Raw genomic sequence first — 21,653 nt, forward strand, 5'->3', positions numbered from 1 at the left:
ATATTACGCACGAATAGAATATTGTAGTGTGAACGTGTAGAGGGGTTTCTGATATCAGAGTGAAAGACGCAGCGAGTTGTTGTAGAGTTATTTTACTGTTGTTCCGTCGACGAGCCAGCTCCGGACGAATGCACGGAATAGATACGCCGAATATTTATACACAGAGCTTATTCTCAACATAGAGAGATCATTGATCGATGGATCGAGAGATCTTATTAGTTGTTGTATGCGGTTTATTCATATGATGAGGCTTCTTTTCGGTAAACCAATGGTCGACGAGCACCGATCACCTAATATCTTCTTTACAATACGGCATATTTATTCGATTAGAATATCAGGTACATAGAAAGCCTAACTACAACCATCCCTCCCTTTACAGTGCCTATACTGCTAATAGATAAGGCTTTTTTGTTCACAGCACAATGTAATTTATTTCAGGATACCTTTGTAAATACATCACATATAGCCAGCAGTATGGCTTAACGTTAGCGTATATGTTTAGCACCAAGTGATCAGTGAGTTCGATCCGCTATACTATTGGTTAGATTTGGGGGTTTTGTGACTCCAAATCGATCGTTTCTTATCAAAGTTTGCCAATTTTATTTGATCATTGTTGAAACGGTTCCTTAAAATTGGCAAAAAATCATATTTCCTGTTGTCACAAATCTTCTGTATTTATTGTATGTACAGTTTATAAAAAAATATGTACAAAATTTAAATCCATAGATCTCTCAGTGGATTAATTCTGTAATTAATTAATTAATTTTTATTTCGTGTTCTTCAGCTTCTGGAAATACAGTGATTTATGTAATAATAAAATGCTGCATTATTTATAATTAATTGTCCAGGAAGGCGCATTGGGGTCTTCCTGTCAAGCCTTTCTGGTATATATCTATGTAAAATAAAACAAAATAAAATATATAAAATGGACGCGATGTGTGTATGCATGTGCTGGACCGTGGATACACAGCCAACCAGAGTAAGTGGTCGAAGAGACGTGGGGAAGCGTGGTAGCAGGGAAGTGGGGGTGGGTGGGGCGTCATGTGACGTCAAGCCAAGCGACGAGTGACACAAACACACATTCATTCATAATTTCGATGGGCTGAATGGTGTATTAATTCGCGCGCGCGCCTATAAATGACCTTACACTATATTTATACATAACATGTATAACGTTATTTTAATTCGTGTATCAATTCCTTTCTAAAGTCACCCGTTGATATCAACGGGAAAAACCCTATTGTATAATACTATTAAATAATGTACCAAAAGTTTCAATCAAAATACTTATTTACCTATAAACCACAGTGTAGCTCACTCGTTCAGCCACTGTTTATCAGAAGAGAGAAAGAGATTTGAGGGTTCTAATCCCGGCCGGGAACGAGTAATTATTCGTTCATACATAGTATGTCACCACCACTATTTATACCCACTATGTCACCACTATTTGAATATGATTTCAAAAATTTAATATCAATAACATACGTAGATGTCTGCCTAATTTTCTTAAATATGTATAGTATTTATATTATGCTTATATGTCTGGTTAGAGTATTCTGTAATATCACTGTGGCTTATATATAAATAAATAAATAAATAAATGATCTTACTTCAATGTCAGGCAGCCCTAATATGTCGGTAAAATACTGTAGCATATTTTAAAAGGAGCCGCCGTTATAATTGGTTTTCAAAGATTATCTCCAGGCTTAAGTGCTATCGGCTAATAATGGAGACCCCCAAATGGACTTAATGGTCAGTAACGACACCCAACCACTTCCTGCTAGAGTTCTCAGAACTGACAGCTCGAAAGCGTGGGACTGCATGCCGAGACCGTGGGACTGTATATCTGGTACGTGACTATAACAATAGGTAAACAAACGTGTCGAGGAAGATGCACTGAGCGACCTGCCCTTTATAAGCAGGTACTTAGGCCATACCAGGGAATTCTGGACGGAGCACTGGCAGTGCGTGGATCTCCTTTATCACCCAATAAATGCTGTGAAGCGACTTTGGCCTTTTATTTGGATCCTCCATCAACCCCTACGCAACAATACAAAACCGATTTAAAGATTGGAAGTGGTTCAAAATCAGATCACAAATTTTTGACGAGCAGGAATTTCATGCCAAAATACTGCATATTAGAATATGAATTATAATAATATCGCAAAAATTGAATGCAATTGTTTTGAGAATCGTTTGAAAGCGTCCGCTTTGGTGTACTTTTTGGTCGTCGGTCGGTTTTTCCGGCGACCGGTCAAATTGCACCGGATAAAAAATTCGGTTATGATTCGTTTGCCGCAACGCGCAAAATTTCATTTTTGCCAGTTGCGGCCAACCGACGGGCTTTGAACACACACACACAGCCATCGAAAGTTTTGCGTGTAATTAATTTTGAATACATTACGGGCCGCGCGTTAATTATTTCCAGCGTTTGCCACGCCACATCCAAATACACGAAACGCAATAGCCACGTGCATACTGTATATACATACATATGTACATATATAGAGGATATCGTACAACGTTTTAAACACCAAACTACCAAATTTGGTATACAATCTATGTTAATATATCCTAGGAATCGTTCCATTTCTAACTTTTTACTTTATCTACATATGTACGTAGTAACAATAGAAGAAGTTTTGTGATTATGTGAAAATTTTAACTTTGAGATTTTGACTGATTCGAACTCAGAATCGATCACTGATCACGTTTTCATGATCTAGAAAATATGTGTGTGTGTGTGTGTTAGTTTTTGTAGATGTCTGTCTGTGTATTTTGGGGATTTTTTGAACACCGTTAATGCTTTTCAAATTTTTAAGTTGACCGGAAATGGTACCTCCCGTTATAGGTGACCGTTTTTTTTTAGTTTTTGGATTCAATTATCTCCCAAACCGCTCAATGGATAAGACTGAAATTCTTTTACGTGTAATAGAAATTAGCTCCTTTTTCTTAAATATTTTGCCTCAACCGCAAGTAGTATTTTTACTCAAGGGAATTGAGGTTTTTCTCAGAAACTGAAATTTCATATCTAAAAGTTTAAACATAATATGAAGTATATATGTATATATAAAATTTGGTGAACACGCGTCAACCAGAAGTGGCAGTTACAAATGTTCGATTTTTTTTTCCACTACTTTTTTTCGACCCCTTAAACATGAAGGCTCTTCACGAAATTCAAAAATAATACTTGTATTATTGTGATGAAAATAAAAAAAAATCACTGGAACTAATACTGGAAGAAATATATTTTTTTAAAACAATATTTCATTATTTTATTTTGACCTTTTAAATTATTTCTATCCTCTTGATATTTCATGTTTCCAATATAAAAGTGTTTTGCCCGATGAAATATCATCGCATGGGTTATGGTATATTTAATTGTTTAATATGAAAAAAAATGGTAAAAACTAACTACCCACCTACATATAAACAATATAAAGCACCAATAGAAAAATTAATTAAACATTTTTTTAATAGATGACGCTTAATGCTCAGAGACTCATTTCCTTAGAGGAAACATTGGTAGTAAATAGACCTCTATTTACTACCAATGTTTAGAGGTATATACATACATATATCTATCATTAGAAAGCGTGCTTTTTCCAGGAAACAGGGCATTTTGGGTCTATTTTCCAGGAAATAGAGCAAACTACAAAGCTAGAGTGCAAAAAAAAGGTTCATCATAAAAATGAACAATGCACAGAACGATACACAAACACACAGACATACAGAATAGCGCTATTACTATATGTATATGTTACATAGTGATTTTAAGTAATAAAAAATATTTGAAGATAGTCCAACAACCGGAAGTAGAACTTTTGTTTTGTGTGAGATTCCTTACATTTTCACTCAATTTATTTCAAAAATGCTCTCATAACCGGTATGTGTGAACGTGTATGTATGTTTAATTATCGAATTTTGTTTTTTATCCTTCTTATATTTCTCAAATATTATACATAGATAAAGTCTTGGGTTGATCACATCCGAATTTTTTTATCTTCATCTTTCGATTATGACCTTCTATGGAGCATAGTAAATATTTTTTCCCAAAACTTAATATAACAAATGGCGGAAAAGTATTGAGCCATTCTGCGCTTTTCTTTCGAATTTTCATCAGGCCCACATCACCCCCGCGGTGACCATAATGTCGTGGGCTAGGGCTACCTGGTCGATCTCGATGGGGGATGGGTCTGTCACTCTTGCGGGTCCCCTTGCGCAATTTATGGGCCCCATTTTTTTCACTCGCGTAAGTAACTTTCGGTGGGGTGTCGGGGGGAGGGGAGGGGGTGAGGCCCATGTGTGGTATTAAGCGCTTTGTGTTGCGCCAACGCGAAATAATCTAAAAGTTTTGAAAGATTGCCGAGTGCGAGCCTTCAGACTTCATACATTTAGAATAAGCTTTCGACTTTAGAAAGCTCTCAGGGCCAATTCAGACCCGTTGCGATTCTCGATTTTTCGCAGACGTACATATGTATATATATACATCTATCCGTACGTGGAATAATTGATCTTGAAGTTGGATCCAAATTTTAAACTTTTTGAATCAACTATATGGAATACTACGAATCATCCAACATTACTCAGGCGAGCGAATTTTCGAAAGAACAATAAAAATTGAACTTTTTTAGAAAATTTTCCTATATACATATAAAATTTTAGTCAAAATACTTTTTATACAAAATACTTATTCTGCATTTTTTGGTTCTAAACTAAAAACGTTAAATTTACATAATGTCCAAATAAAAAAAAAACATGAAACTTTAATATTAGAGTAAAGTAGATTTATTTTACAAATATTTTATTTTATTTTACATAGAAGGCTTGACATGTAAACCCCAATGCGCCTTCCTAGACAATTAATTAAAAAGATTTCTGCATTTTTATTACATAAATCACTGTATTTATAAAGGCTGAAGAACAAAAAATTAACAATTAATTAATTAATTAATCCATTGAGACATCTATGGATTTAGACTGGTACATAAATTACATATTGTACATAAATCAAATTCAGATGTTTGTGAGAACAGGTACGATGATTTTTTCCAATTTAAGGAACCGTTTCAACAATGAAAATCAGATAAATTGGAAAACTCTGATAAGAAACGATCGACTTGGAGTCACAAATATCATATTGTAACCAGCAGTATTAAATATTAGCACGGGATCGAACCCAGTAATATCTCGGTGCTAAACATAAACGCAAACACCGAGCCATACTGCTTTTATAATTATATTCAACTTCTTACTGTAGAAACAGTCTTTCACTGAATTTTAACGAATACATTGAATTTACTTTAATATAACCCAACTTCTAAATAATGCAAAACTTCAGCTTTTTTGAGTCGCAACTCAAATAGTTTAGTTAAGCGACCATAAAAAATATACATATATTAAATAAAATATAAAAATAATGGTTCTCATATAGTGCTTTCAACTGAAGTCGATCAGGGTTCAATCCCTCACCTGGTGTTAGGTTAGCCAGACCTTAAATCGTTTCCTATCAGAGTTTAATTAATAAATAATAAACGAATAAGTTTAATATAATATAAACCATAGTCATGTCAAAATTTACCAACCAAAACCAACCCAATTTTAAATTGCGATTCGTACATTCTCGTAATCCTCATCTTTTAGTCATATTATATATGTAATATATGTAATATCTTTATATAATCCTACACTTATGTATTCAGAATGATTGTACATATATACATAATATGACTTAAAATAATCGCCTTAGCTTAAATTTTATACAAAGTCTTAAAATATTTCATTAAAATATTCAATGTATGTTTCATATATTTCCATTTTAATTAACATGTTTTATATATGTATGTACATATGTAATTAAAATTCACTGTGGAAAACGTGCGCACATTTCAGATTTATTTAAAAGGAGGCAAAAATAATTTCGTCGTGTAAGATGTTACAAGTTAATTGGGTGACTTTTGTGTAAGTTTACTATGCATTAAAATTCAACTCATGTCTGTGGTTTATGTCCCAATTAAATGTAGATTAAGTGCTTTCTAAGACGGAATAAATAAACCCCTCGACACTGCCAAAAGTTACAAAGATGAGCGCAAACACTATTTTAAATTTTAAATATATAATATATTATATATTTTATTTCATGTAATATAACTGGCAATAAAACTATTTGGAATAGTTCTATTTTTTTACGATCTCATCACATCTTTTTTATTGTCGTCGATGAAAGCGAGATGGAAAAAATATTATTATATAATATGAAATAAAGTAAAACACGAGCATATCCAAAACTCAATCAAACCCGCAAGGGCAAGTTCAAGTGGGCGATAAAAAGCGAAAAAGCTTTTATTTGCCACGATTTTATCGTCGAACTTTCATAACTGAAATCGACATCTGCGATGAAAAAAAATCGCACTTGTCAAAAACAATTTCACGGGGGAGAAAATTGATAACGAACACAATAGTGATTTCATCGCAAAACTTTATACGGAACCGTCGTAAAATCTTGATCCCGTTAAGAGCTTAGCGCTTTTCCGGTATACACGTGGGATTCTAAATTTTCACCAATATTTCCCATCTACGCTATACTTACCCTGTATATGTATATAAAATATAAACGAGCTGAAGAGTATCGTGCTACATTACATTACCGCTATAAAGTATCGTGGAATATTCTATCCAGCTTCTACGTACTATATCTACATACATGTACATATTATGCTACATGTCAGCATTGTGGCTTAATGGTAGCGTGTTTTTTTAGCACCAAGTGATCAGTGGGTTCGAACCGCCATACTGCTGGTTAGATTTGGGGGTATTTTTAACTCCAAATCGATCGTTTCTTATCAGAGTTTTCCAATTTTATCTCATCATTGTTGAAACAGTACCTCAAAATTGGCAAAAAATCATTTTTCCTGTTGTCACAAATCTTCTGTATTTATTGTGTGTATAATTTGTAAAAATTATGTACAAAATCTCAATCCATAGATGTCTCAATGGATTAATTCTGTAATTAATTAATTAATTAATTGTTATTTCGTGTTCTTCAACTTCTGGAAATACAGTGATTTTTGTTAATAATAAATTGCTGCATTGTTTGTAATTAATTGTCCAGGAAGGCGCATTGAAGTCTTCCTGTCAAGCCTTCCTGGTATATATCTATGTAAAAATTAATAAAATATGCATAATATGTATGTATAACTTTAATAATATGAACATCAACTAATATATTAATTTTTAATCATAATTTGAATTACATTTTCACTGGCTAATCGTAACATCTTAGCAGCCAACACTTATTTATTTAAGGATTAGGTTAGGTTAAGTTAAGGTTGGCCCTATTCATTTAAGATTAGACTGTTAGGGTCGTTATTTATTTTTTTACTGGCAACCCATTTGATGTTTGATTTGCTTGGCGAAAACCGAATCTGTCATGCGAGCTATTTTAGAGAGGGGCATTCTTTTTTTTTTATTTGCCGGGCCGATAAATAGTACCCATTTTATATTAAAATTTTATTAATTTTAATATTTCAAAATATGAATTGAGTTCGTCAATACTAACAAAAAATAAAAATCAAATTCTATTGACCACTATACGCACGAGCAATGTTGTATTTCTTGACCAAAATGCAATGTGAAATTTAATTAATTGGCCAGCGCGGAACGAGTGAGGGGTTGAATGCGATTTCATGTACATTTTACGTAAGTCTCGTGCTAGATCGATTCGACAATAACATTAAATTTGACCACGAAGAGAAACCAATATCCAAAGTCTAAAATAACGAAAAGAACTTTAAATAATTTAGAAACTGCCCATTAAATTTCAACAGGCACAACGCTAGATATATACACATATAAAAGTATATATGTATATGTGGTTACATTTAGAGTGGTGTTGGCTAGGAAAAAGCGATTGTGTCACTGTGTTTCCCCAACTGTGCGTCCGTAACCGCAAACTAAATAAATGTATAAACTCGCACAATGAGCCCATAAATCTAACCGGAAGCTGAATAAATGGCACCGCTGTGGAAAATTCGTTACTTCAAAGTGAATTTGACTTTTTAACAGCACTGAACTTCTGAATTATTTACATTAAAAACTTTCAAACGGTACATCTGCCACGTCACCTATACCGCAAATGATCTGAATCGAAATTGAGTACATTATATAATGTTATAACTATGTAGTCTTCGGCGGTGGATGGATTATTTGCACACAAAAAATATATCACTAGTGCTAACTAGTGTTGTACCTGTTGATTTCAACGGGTGGTTTCGGAATGGAATTGATACACGAACTCAAATAAATTTATATGTTATATTTATATAATGCTATATATGTATATTTTAGGCACGCGCACATATATTAATAGAAAAAGTTGTATGCACGCATTACACACGCATCGATCGAACCCGTTCACCCGTTTGAAATGATGAATGTACGTGTAAGTGTGTGTGTCTTCGTGGATGTATGTATGTGTGTACGCTCCCGCGCATTTTTAGGCGCATATGACGCTGACGTCACTTCGCGCTCAATATCAGGAGCAAGAACAAGTCCACACGCCCTCCCACTTCCCCGCTACCTCGCTTCCCCGCGTCTTCTCGATACGATCGCACGCTACATAGCGGATGCTTAAAATGCACCCATTGGTCATAATGATGATACGTTACTCTAATTGGTCAAGGGTTTTAGGCTACAAGGACAGCTTGACTCTATATCTACATACTTGTCCACGCGTCCACCACAAACATACATCGCGTCCGTTTTTATATATATTATTTAGAAAAACCATTATTTTTTGCTCTCTTGCTTTGAATACTATTGTTATTTGCAAAAGCATCCACGACACGATGCTGAAAATGTTATCTATGTATTTTTGACTTAGCCTTTTTAAATATTTTGTAATGATTGAATAAGCATTTACCAAAATTGAAAATCAGATTATACTATACTATTTATAACCAATATTTATTTTTATTGATTGTTTTTATTTGTGAATGCCAACTACATATATAATTTACGTTATACTATTTTGTTAAACAAAACGCTTCTCAGAAGATTAGATTTTTCGAAGTCAATGCACCAGCAAATGTAAGATATGAGATTTGAAAGATGAGATTTCAAGAACTAATAAAAAAAAGGTTCGCCTTCGGCGCTAAGTGTAATACTATTTTCTGACCATAATTTTTATAAAATTTAGTTTTTTATTAAATTCAACTGGCACTTAGTATTATTTATACTTGAATTTTGTAATTTTTAAACCATTTCTAATTTTTCGTATCAAATTAAAAAACAAATTTATTATGGCCCCCCCCTCTACTTGAGAAATTCCTGGATCTGTAACGGCATCTGATTGTATTTTAATGCATGTATCAAATCTTTTTCCGAAAGCACCCATTGAAATATCAACCGTCACAACACTAGTTTAGTATAATCATGAACAATCAATATCTCCAGTGTGTTGTATGGGCGCAACGTGGCGAAAATAAAAAAAAAAGTATGAATACTTAACAACTTAATATGGAGTCGTTAGGATTGGTCGAGAAGGAAAATGCATTTTTCAGTGTTCATTTAAGGCCGTATAATCAGGTGGACCAGGTGGCTAGCGCAATTATCATCCCGACCCTGAGTTAGTAGTCGCTCCGAGTAATTTACGCTAATTTGTTGTAGCTAAATTCTTCTACTTCTCTGGGAAAAAGTTTAGTGGCCAAAAAGCCAGACCGTAGTTCTTGTTTTTTGCTCGGCTGTTGCTTCTTTATACGAAAGTACATTTTTTGCTCCCCTCCTATTATTTCTGAGCAATTACCATTTGTCATTTAAATGCTCCGGGCAGCGAAACATCGCCATTATTTAATAGCGCTATTAAAGGTTTTAATGTAATCTCGCCCATCATAATCGACCGCCATTTACCTAAACGCAGATTCGAGTCTAATAATGTATCTACATATATATATATATATATATATATATATATATATATATATATATATATATATATATATATATATATATATATATATATATATATATATATATATATACAATATATATATATATATATATATATATATATATATATATATATATACATATATGTATGTATATAAGTATACCAAATGCTCTAAAAATTTTTCCAAATGTGTATATATTGTTTTTTTTAATAGATTTACCAACCATTATATCCTAATTATTCAAACATACATTTAAAAACCTTTCTTATACGTTTTACACTATCATTATATGTATATATGTATGTATGTATGTACATATTTTTCTTTTTAAAATAAATTATGAATGTGTTAATATAAGAATATTGAAAGCTACATCAGGTAAAATTATTTAAAAATAAATTCAATATCATTGTTCATCGATTAATCATGAAATAAACTTATATGTATATATTAAATTGAACACATTTACTAGTATACGTCATTCCTACATTACAATACCTGAAATACACTTCAATTGTGACGTTTTGAAAGATTCGAGCATTCGAGCATTTAATACTGCATTTCCAACAATAGATTACACATAAACTTTACCCAATACCAAGACGATTCAATACAACGCAGATTTGTCTAAATGCATGCATGCAACCGCGATGAAAAAAATGCACATTACGTGTCCTTTGGTGCAAGCGCCAGGTTTGGGCGAGTGCACACAAACCCACGGAAAAGCGTATGCCCCTGAACAAATATGAGGACACAAGGAGTCAGCGGGTTCTACTCATTTTTTATTCATCGCAAAACCTCTTTCATGTCCATGTCTGAGTGTACGTTTCACCCTTTTCCATCCGTCCCTAGCTACGTGCCACATACCCACACACGTGTGTACTTGCTTTCCTATATACGTATGTACACATATATTGTACTTGTGTATTATATACATATGTGCCAAGGCAAGGGTAAGGACCTACGTCGTATAAATGTTTTTGCGAGCAGCGGGAAAAAAAGAATAAATCCCCCCTTATTGCCCCCCGAGCGTTGGGAAATCGCGAAAAACTGTTCTTATTCATGCGCGACACTAAAATAAACACCTAGTCCGGATAACGGAAATACGACACCGTAACGTATCTATAAACATAACTACACTTTATGGCGCACTGCTGGATAAGTGTTTTCTTTTGTGAGTGTGTATTCATTTCGTGAAAGTGTCAATTTGGATTAAAAATATTTTTAAAAAATTCGTTTTTATTACAACACCACTTTAAAACCTTGAAAACTAGCGGAAATCCGTTTAAATTTCATCTAAATGGAGAATCAATCAATACTATTAAATTAAATTACTATTAGATTAAAGTATTACTTTCGTAAAAAATTTCGACGAAGAATTCTCGAGAAATTCCAGAAGATTGAGTTTTGCAACGTTTCTGAATTCATTATTTCCCTTGAAATTTTTTTTTGCACTGACAGAAAAAAATTTCTTTGGAAACCTATTAATATCAATCATATACCTTATTTATTTATATAAAATACTCTTAATTAAGAGATAACAGTATATTACTGAAGCTTTTTCTAATTGCTACATTTAAAATTAGACATAATGCAAATGCAAAGACATACATTTTCCTAATAGACTTATGCATAATTTCATTAATATTTTTATGATATAAAAACAAACATCTAAAATCTAATGATGCTGAACATTAACGGAACTAATAGTGTCATTATATTTTATAAATTATTTTCATGTAGCACAAAAAAAATATCTTCAAGTTTGCTTATTAGATTAAAATAACGAAATGATTAAGTCATCCAAATTAAATAGCCCTTTATTGAATTAGATTCTTGACATTATCGTGACTCCCATGGAATCAATGTAGCTTTATTTGCATATATAATAATACAAAATATTCGCAAACTGAAAATTCCCTAATGAAACTTTGGATCTCTCCATTATACCTATCAATGGAAAACACGACGAGGCTAATTGCTTATTAAAACGCTTCCAAATTAAATTAAATACCATCGATAATTAAGCGAACAGAGGGGTTAATTAACCATTCGTACCCGTGTTCAATTTAGAGACATTCTTACACCAGTCAAGACGGGGCCAAATGGTGCAATTATTCGGCAAACGCCAATCGATAGCCTTCAAACCACCAACTTAATGGATTCTAACACCAAACCATTTTACATGTACGTATTACTTTGAAAACATTCAAAAACAAAACTATAGTTATTATAAATTGTACAATTTACATACATGTTTTATCTATTCCGTAAGGATATGCATTTGTTTGCAGAAGTCTGTAGTGGGGTTTCTGGCAACGATGCTTATCGTAGCTAGATACGCTAAATAAATCAATTGAAAACCCCATCGAGTTTATGGAAAGCATTTTTTTATCTTTTAGCCTATTATACATTTATGAATGCAAATTGAACTGAACGTAAGCGTCAATTTCAACACGTAGACAACATGTCGGTCGATACATATCGACGATGTGCGAAACGTGTGTTTTCGATATACTGCAGGAGCATGTAATTCCTCAATTGAATCAGACCAGTAGAATCAGCCAATATCCAGGTGACTTGGTATGAATAACAAGACAGGGAGAGAGCTCTCGACCCCATTAGCGAATGCAATTTAGGGTCGAAGCCGTGTAACAGGTCGGCTCTTTGTACTCTCGTCGTGTACCGCTCTGATTGGAATACTTGATTAGACCTCATCGATACACATATGTATGTATGTATGTACTTGATTTAAAAATAATACTTATTTATATTCTAGAAGCAGTTGGTTGGTTTCATTAAAATGAAGAAATGGGTTTTATTCAATTTTATGGTTTAAATGTCTGAATTTATAATAGATTGTATTGGATATTTTACAATTTGTAATTAAGAATTACTAGTAATGTACATTTGTTAGATTACTAGACTAAAAATATATTTTTTAATATATTTCCAAGTAGGAATATTTATTATTTATTTATTTTAAGTTTAAGTTTGGACTATAGTGGCATTACAGGAGTCACTAATGCGCTACAATGGTCGAAAAAATACAGAGAGATGAGAAATATATATATACATATACATATGTATACATAGACAAAAATACATAATCATAAAAAACAATAGCATTATAATAATAGCAGATGAAGTAAAAATATCAAATAATAAAATACAATGTAGGGAATGTCTTCCACCTACATACAATATAGCCAGCACCAATATGTTAGAACCAGCTGCAAATACAAAACATCCCTGCGAGGCCCAATTGGAAGAAAGATTGTCAAAATTTCACTCATACATCACATTCAATTGTGAAAATAATTATGAGTGAAGGCTACCAGACAAATATGTTAAAATAATCTCCGATGATCTCAGGTGAAAAATATCACATGTGGGCTCAGCAGCAACGATTTCATTGAGAAGTCGAATAGCTCTTGGAATAGCCATTCGAAAAAGAACTGTGCGAGCAGGAGGTACAACCATCGAATGATGATGTGTACCACGCCCATAATTATTAGGGACTTAAAGTCCCAACTGTTCCAGCAATGATGGGCATGACGTATTTCCACGTAGAAGCTGGAGAATACAACGAATTAATGAGAAGTTTCTCCGAAGTTCAAAGGAATTATACCCAAGCATGCCCAAAAGGAAATGAATAGGGTAGATATATGAGTAATACTCATACTCTTTCCTATATAGGAAACGAAGAAATGATTTTTGCACTTTCTCATGCGGATTCCACACGGAGTTGAAAAGAAAACGAGAAGACAAAGGGTTGGAGAATAACCTAGCATATTTCAAGACAAATCCGAGTTGACGAAAGGAAATGTCAGCGACTGTCTTGATGTGGTGATGAAATGTGAGTTGAGGATCAAAAGTGATAACAAAATCGACCAGCAAGCTTCAGCAGCTTCAGCAAGACGGATCCAATGGAATGTGAGTAGGTATCGTCAACTATTGTTGGAACTGTTTTCATATTGAATAATTTGTGTACTTGCACAGTTGGTTTTCACTATAATTGAATGGAATGTAAAGTTTCACGTTCAGTTGGGCTAAACTGTCCGTGTTTATTAAGAGTATTCTTGGACTATGTAGGCTTCAGTCGTTTGGGTAGGTATGTATAACGAACAGTAGTGATAATCAAGCGAAAAGACAACGGACCAAGTACATGCATGTTGTACAAGCATGTCGTGTATGTAAGACTTTATAATCACATGAACAAGACCATGTATGAGTCGTTATATTTGGATGTGGCGGAAGTCCAATTTTCAGTTCTAAAATCACTATTTCTGTTTGACTTAATTCACAAATTGTTATCGCTTCTTTTATTTCGATATGTCCAGAATCTCGGAAAAGGAGAATAAACGTATTATAGGCCACCAGTATTTTTAAATATTGCGATAAAGTTTAAAGTTTTGCGATATTTGGAGATACTTCCCGAAACGTAGAAAAGTGGACTTTGCCACTTTGAGTTATAACTAGAGGTAGGATAGTCACAGTGCTATCCATTGTTCGGCAAACCTTTAACAATGCATTTACAACATTTGAACAATACACGGCCCCCTCAGGCTCCGGTGACTAGTTATAACGGCGCATATATACACACATATGTATATGTATGCGTATATTATATTATAGTTGCCTTTTAAAATGTATCGTAATACAATATTGTTGAAAAGGTGTTTTTTTACGCAAAAAAGCAGATTATTAAATCATGTCGAAGGCAATTATTTATAAGTTCTCAGAAACGTATTAATATTCCAGTTAACAAAAAGGATTTGCAGGATTAATTTTGTATATAATCGTTAAATGATATAAATTCCGTAAATTTGATTTCAATCAATTTTGGTGGCTTACGACTCCCAATATAATTAATTTAACGGCATTAATTATACAACAATGTAACGATTTGCCTTAGCACATATAGGTATATATGTATTAAATTTACACCCACATTCATAATTGTATAAATAATTATAATAATAATTATTGTTCCAGAAGATAGGGAGAATAGTGCAATTCCCGTGGTCCATATAAATATTACATGTATAGAAATTACAAATGAATGAAAAAAACTATAAATATAATATAATAATTATAAACAATCAATAGTTACGATCATAAATAATAATAATAAATAATTATAGTTATAATCATTAATAATAATAATTAATTAAATAAATAAATAAATAATAATAATAATAAATAATTAATAATAAAATTAAATAATAAGAAAGTCAATTTATGGCGGTTGGTGGCGTAGCTTCATCCACCGAATATATGTATAGAGAAGACCGGAAATGAAATATAATATGTAGGCTTTTTTGTTCGATAGTTTTCAACGCAGGACCACCAAATTTGGTATACTATTTTATGGTACCCTAACATTGACGGTAGAAGGGTCGGGCCCTTTGAAGGTTTTTTTCCCAATTTTCATCCGCCCGAGGAACCCCAGCTAACATGAAAAACAACATGAATTTGAATTTGATCGATTTAGCTGTAATTTTCTTCTACATATGTATAACAAATTTTTCTGGGAAATATTGTATTTATATATCAGTATGGCACTCTACATACACAAAAAGCGTCATAGAAAAAGTTTAATAAGCCGAACAGCACACGTGTTTAAATGTCTGCTCCATTACATACATATGAACATATTTATATATAGCACTCTGGCAGACATCTCCGTCGAAACAATGAACTCAACTCCGCAAGAAACGAAAGAGTCGCAAAACTAAAACAATCCGCAAACTTAGCGGTGTACCGACTAAGATGGCTATATTGAAAAGTAATCCGAACTTTTGCACGTAAAATTTAACATTAGACGATCGCACATTTTCCCGGTATTTAAGCGGTGCATGCAGCGATGCAGAAATTCGCCAGTAACAATGTAACTGGCGGTTTTAGATGTTGGATGGGGGGAATGGGGGCCCCCGAGCGACAAGAGGCGAGGCCCCTGGAGTGGCGGCTTCCGGTTGGGGCCCCCGTCAGGTATTCCTTTGATCTGACCACTCTCAAACTTCCCCTTAATGAGCCCTTTTAGACGCCGGGGTGCCTAAGCGCCTCTAATAAGTCTTTTCCTCTGCACCCGTGAGAGGAGACTTCGGAAGTTCCTGCCGCCCTTACAGAATGCTCTCCTCTCTAAGGTAAATTATCCAATATATTACACCGCAAGGAATAATTATAGTGCATTAAAATACAATATTGTTGTATAGTTGTACTTAGTCATATCGCGTAGTAATACGTCTATTTCTAGGGCTACGTCTAGTGATTCTGATTTCTCGATGATTTTCATTTCTCGAGAAATACGAATTCTCAATTTAACTTCTTAAATTTCTCGAGAATTAAATTTCTTAAGAAATTTTGATAAATGAAAAAATGTATATAATACAGTAAAGTATCGTCTATTAGACATACATAATTCAAGTATACAAATATGTATATGTATGTAAATAGTAAAACATTTAAATTTTATTTTATTAATTATAACGTTACCTTTTTATCTTGCAACGTTGATTTTATTTTATTATTACATATTATTTTTAAAATATCCCTTTAAAAAACACATGCCATCTAAAGTAGAGTCAGATATCCTGGTTCTTTTTTGTTACGAAATTTTCGGCCGTGGAAAAATTTCTCTCGTTTTGTGTTGACGTTGGTTTAATTGACAACAAGGCTTCAAATACGCACTGTAAATCATCTGTTCTCTTGCCCGTCAATTAAAATATACTAAATTCTTTCCATTAATCCGTAAGTTTTTGTTTCTTTACATTACATTGTTTCAGACGGAAAGAAATCTATTTTTCTAATTGTTGAGTTAGTGTTAAACTTTGGATTCTGTGTATTCGGATAATTCAATAGAGTCACAAGTATCATTAAAATGCCAATTTCCACGCCTTATTTCTTCTTATCGGAGACATTTCTATAATCAACGAAGCATCGATACCGCCGGCCGGGTAGATTAATAGAAATAAATAGTAATAGAAAAAAGTCAGTTAAAAAATTACGGTAAATGCATTCAAAGGATAATTGGGGGTAGTCAGAAGATGTTGTTTGAGTATTTCTAAATATTGACGCGTTTGCAGTGTCCAGGTCAATAAAAAAGTTTTTTAAAAACATACCTCTTCTATAATTTGTATATAAAATAATTATTTTGAATAAAAACAATAATTTTATATTACTACCGCCATCTATATTTAAAACTAATAAATAAACGATGGATAAACGTCAACAACTATCTCGCCGGGCAGATATCAAAAGCGTCTTACATGATATTTTTGCACCATCGTAATGGTGGAGGATCCATTTACTTATATTGATGACCAAAATGAGTAATATGGCAAAGTATGAAAACGATCGGATAAGAGGCAAACTTTTTCCCGAATTGTAATCGTAAGTGAAACGTAAAGGAGGTGCATATGTAAAAAGATAAAGATCAATTCTGATAGTACTAAAAATAACATAAGATAAAGCATGTTCGAAAATTAGAAATTTGTAAACAATTTTTCATCATAGACCCAAATCTCTTAATAAAACCTTCTAAGTATGCACATTAGGTATAAACCCCTCATACATGTATGTAGAAATTTTTGCAGCATTTTTTTATTATAGAAACTGTCGAACCTGAAGACGCTGAATAACTTGAGATTTGCAAGTGCAATTTACAGGGACCGTTTCAATGAAAATCAGAAAAATTAACAAACTCCGAAAGGAAACGATCGACCTGGAGTCACAAACCAAGTTCTGACCAACAGCTACTAGTGGGAATCAAACCACTTATAATATGCTAGTCCTACTAATACACTAGTCCACGCCGCTGGTTTGTATGTATGTTTATAATAAATATAATAATAATAATCCACAATATGCAATAAAAAGTGCAAAAAAGCGTTCAGTAATCAAATACATATATAACAGCTTGAAGATTCACCGAAGTAGCAGAACATTTCTAAGAATTGGTTTGAAATATAATACAAGAGGTCTTAATGTAAGTTACATATAAAACCAAAAAAAATCTGAAATTTAATTTTTACAAGCCTTAGTATATAATCGATCAACATAACTGTTCGTTTTCACACGCAAGCATGTGAAAGCTCATTTTTATTACAACCTGACAAACGTTTAATACTTTAAATGTGTGACTTACCCACAGTCAAAACGCATATTCAATGATTCGCACCATCCTCTGAGTCACAAAAGACTTACCAAAAGTGCAATGCTCATTCCAAACACCTTAAATCAATTAACATCGAAAATTATACCCACATTACAGTCGCCCGTATATATAGGTACATCTAATACACGAGCTCAAACGCAAACGAGACAACTACCTGCATGAAATATTGCGTGAGTTTAACCGTGCGTTAAGTCGACTGAAACGGCCACAGCTCTAATTACGCGGATTTTCACGAGGAAAATTCCTTCGTGGGATGGAAGCAAGGGGTGGTTTCGGCACGCCATGCCTTGCCATCCCGAAACCCGGAGTTTCCGGCACGTGTAACAAGTGGTGGCCACAAAACGGAGCCTCCGCAACCACTTCACGTCTCCACAACCGACTCCATAAAACGTATCGTATACATATGCGAAATTTGCACGACGAATGTACTACATACGTACATTCGCATGTATGTGGAAGATTGGGATTGCGAATGCAGGGGCGTAGAGCGGGTCGAAATCCACCCTTAGCCCTTAGGAGTCGTCCTGAAACCACCCCTAGCTCGTTAGCGAAATGTGTCGACAATTTTTCAAGTGATCCAAGTGGGTGGGCGTCAAATCTACAAACGAGCAGTGCAATCTAATCATAGATATGGCCGATCTTTCCTAATCCTATCTGGCTTGATTTTTTAGCTCGAAAAGTGTCGTGGCGAACAAATGACGACGCATTTGAACGAGCCATTTTAAATCAAATGTCTCTTGATTCATGTTCTAGATTCATTCTACGTATATATGTATGTATATATGCATATATTATAATATATGCAAATCGGACTATTCAACTCATAACCAGCCGCATGGACTAGTGGACATGGACTTAGCATATCTTGCTATGGTCAGTGTGGTTACGAGTTCAAGTCACACTGGTTGCTACTGGCCAGACCTTGGTTTGTGACCAGGTCGGTCGTTTCCTATCACAGTTTTCCAATTTTTCTGATTTTCATTGAAACGATTCCTGCAAAATTGGCTTTCCCTCCCCATTTCTCTTGCAAAATTTTGAGTTATTATGTTATATCTCAAAGTTCGCCGGGTTTCTCTCCACATACATATGTCTCTGTGGATGATTATTGTATAAAAAATCGTATTGTAGTATAAATATTTGTTAACGTATTGTATACGATGTTTGCAATGCCCATTGTATGTTATGTATATAATTTAGTGTGTTTCTTGATTTGTACTCTTGTCGCATTAGAACAATCTGTAATGACGAGTATACATATGTATATTGATTGAATAAAAATAAAATAAAATAACCAGCAGCGAGGACTAATAGTTTGCATATAATGCTTTCGAGCAGAGTAGTCACGGTTCGATTTCTACCAGTAGCTGCTGGCCAGACGTTGGTTTTTGCTCCAGGTCAATCTTTTCCTATCAGAGTTAGCCAATTTTTCTCATTTACATTGAAACGGTTTCTGTAAAATTGGCATCTTCTTTCCAATCCCTATTGCAAATCTCAAGTTATTCAGCGTCTTGGGGTTCGCCAATTTCTATAATAAAAAATGCTGCAAACATTTCTACATTTATTTTTATTTTATTTATTTATTTTTTTTTTTTTTTTAAATTTAATTTACACCAAGAAGGCCTAACAGGTAAACCCAATGCGCCTTCCTGGCCAAAGACAATTATATAAACATATATGTACACCATCCATATATACACAAATACACATACATACATACATAAATATAAAAATACACATATATACATATACATACATACACACCTACACATACACATATATATATACATATACACATACACATACATTACATACATCCATAAACATACAAACATTATACATGCATATACACATAAACACATAAATACACATAAATAAAGATAAATTACTCATATATATAAAAATAAAAAATAGGATACATATATAAATAAAGATAAAACCAACATACATACACATTATGCTAAATAATAAAATTACAAAATGAAAACAACATGTGTACATATATACATAGATATGACTATGGATGATTTTTGAATAAATTCGCATTGTATAAAATGATTGGATTAATTGTATCGGTATTATATAATACACTCATCGCTTAAAAGCGATTTGCAAATAAATGTTCGATTTACATAAAAAAAAAAATAACAAACTGGAGAAAGCATTCATCTATAGAAACTTCCATTATCACTAGATCGATAAACGTTTCAATATAATACAACACAGCATTATGTGCTTACTACCCAGAACCAACAACAAGAGCATTATCACCAAAATAATCGACTTTCATTTGACGAACATTTAATATCCTCTACCAGTAGTTTGTAACATTTTTGGGCGGCCCATTTTCATACGTTGTAAATAAAATATTTATAATTTATTTGGTTGGTTATATTTCAAACAGCACCGTTACAAATGATACAAATTAACGTGTGCTTGAGATAAAATTGAACAATAATTTCCAAAAATGTAATTCCTAATTTCTAACAAGAAAACGATATACGTGAAGCTGCACATGCAACATTTGGCAAACGTGAAGAAAATAAATAATATTTGATAATTGGGAAGGCCATAAATTTAAATATTTTTGGTCAGTAATAAGAATACATTAACTGCATATGTGCCCATAATTATGAAAGTGGTCTAAGTCAAGTCAAGTGGTCTAAGACATTTAAAAAAAAGCTAGCATGCCTAATCTATTCCAGGCCAAAAAGAGTTTTATATTTTTATATTTTCCTTGTAATGACATCGGTTTAAGAGTGATCAAAGACGGTGATTCCCATATTTGAAGAAATGTAGGAGAAATTTGTCGAAATAATAATATCGTACTACAGCTATAATATCGTATTTACAGCTGGAGTCGACCTAGGCATGCCATGCCGTATGATTCTGTTTGTCTGCACCTTATAAGGAATTAAATTACTTAATTGATTTATACAAACTGACTATCTGTATACTTAAAGTAAAATAAATCTAAAGCCATTTACAATTGATATCAATATTATGAGGCATTATATATTATAAAATATTTGAAAGAGTCGGAAGTATAATTTTCAGTTCCAAAAACACTATTACTGTTTGATAGGTCCAGATTTCAATAGGTTCAGAATTTCGGAAAAGCAAAACAAAAGTATTACAGGCCATCAGTATTTTTAAATAGTCTTAAACGCAAAGCATTATATTTAATATTTTGCTAGATATTTCTCGAAATGAAGAAAAGTGGACTTATTCCACTTATAACGATCATAACGGCTCATATATGAATGAATCTACGGCTAATCCTTTGATTTGCTCCTTTTAAATGACTTTCCTGGTATCGTAATTTACTACACATGAATGAAAATTTGTTTATTTTTCCGCTTTGCAAATTATCTATAACATACACTAATAGCAAAATGAATCTAAACATGATTTAATTAATTAATCTATTCAATTAATATTTTTTGAATACTTGTAAACGACCTTTCACATGCCCCGATTAGGAATCACTATCCCATCATATTCAACTATCATCAGCAAATATCACACAA

This window comes from Arctopsyche grandis, chromosome 13 (genome assembly GCF_051622035.1).
Source record: "Arctopsyche grandis isolate Sample6627 chromosome 13, ASM5162203v2, whole genome shotgun sequence".
Classification (NCBI taxonomy): domain Eukaryota; kingdom Metazoa; phylum Arthropoda; class Insecta; order Trichoptera; family Hydropsychidae; genus Arctopsyche; species Arctopsyche grandis.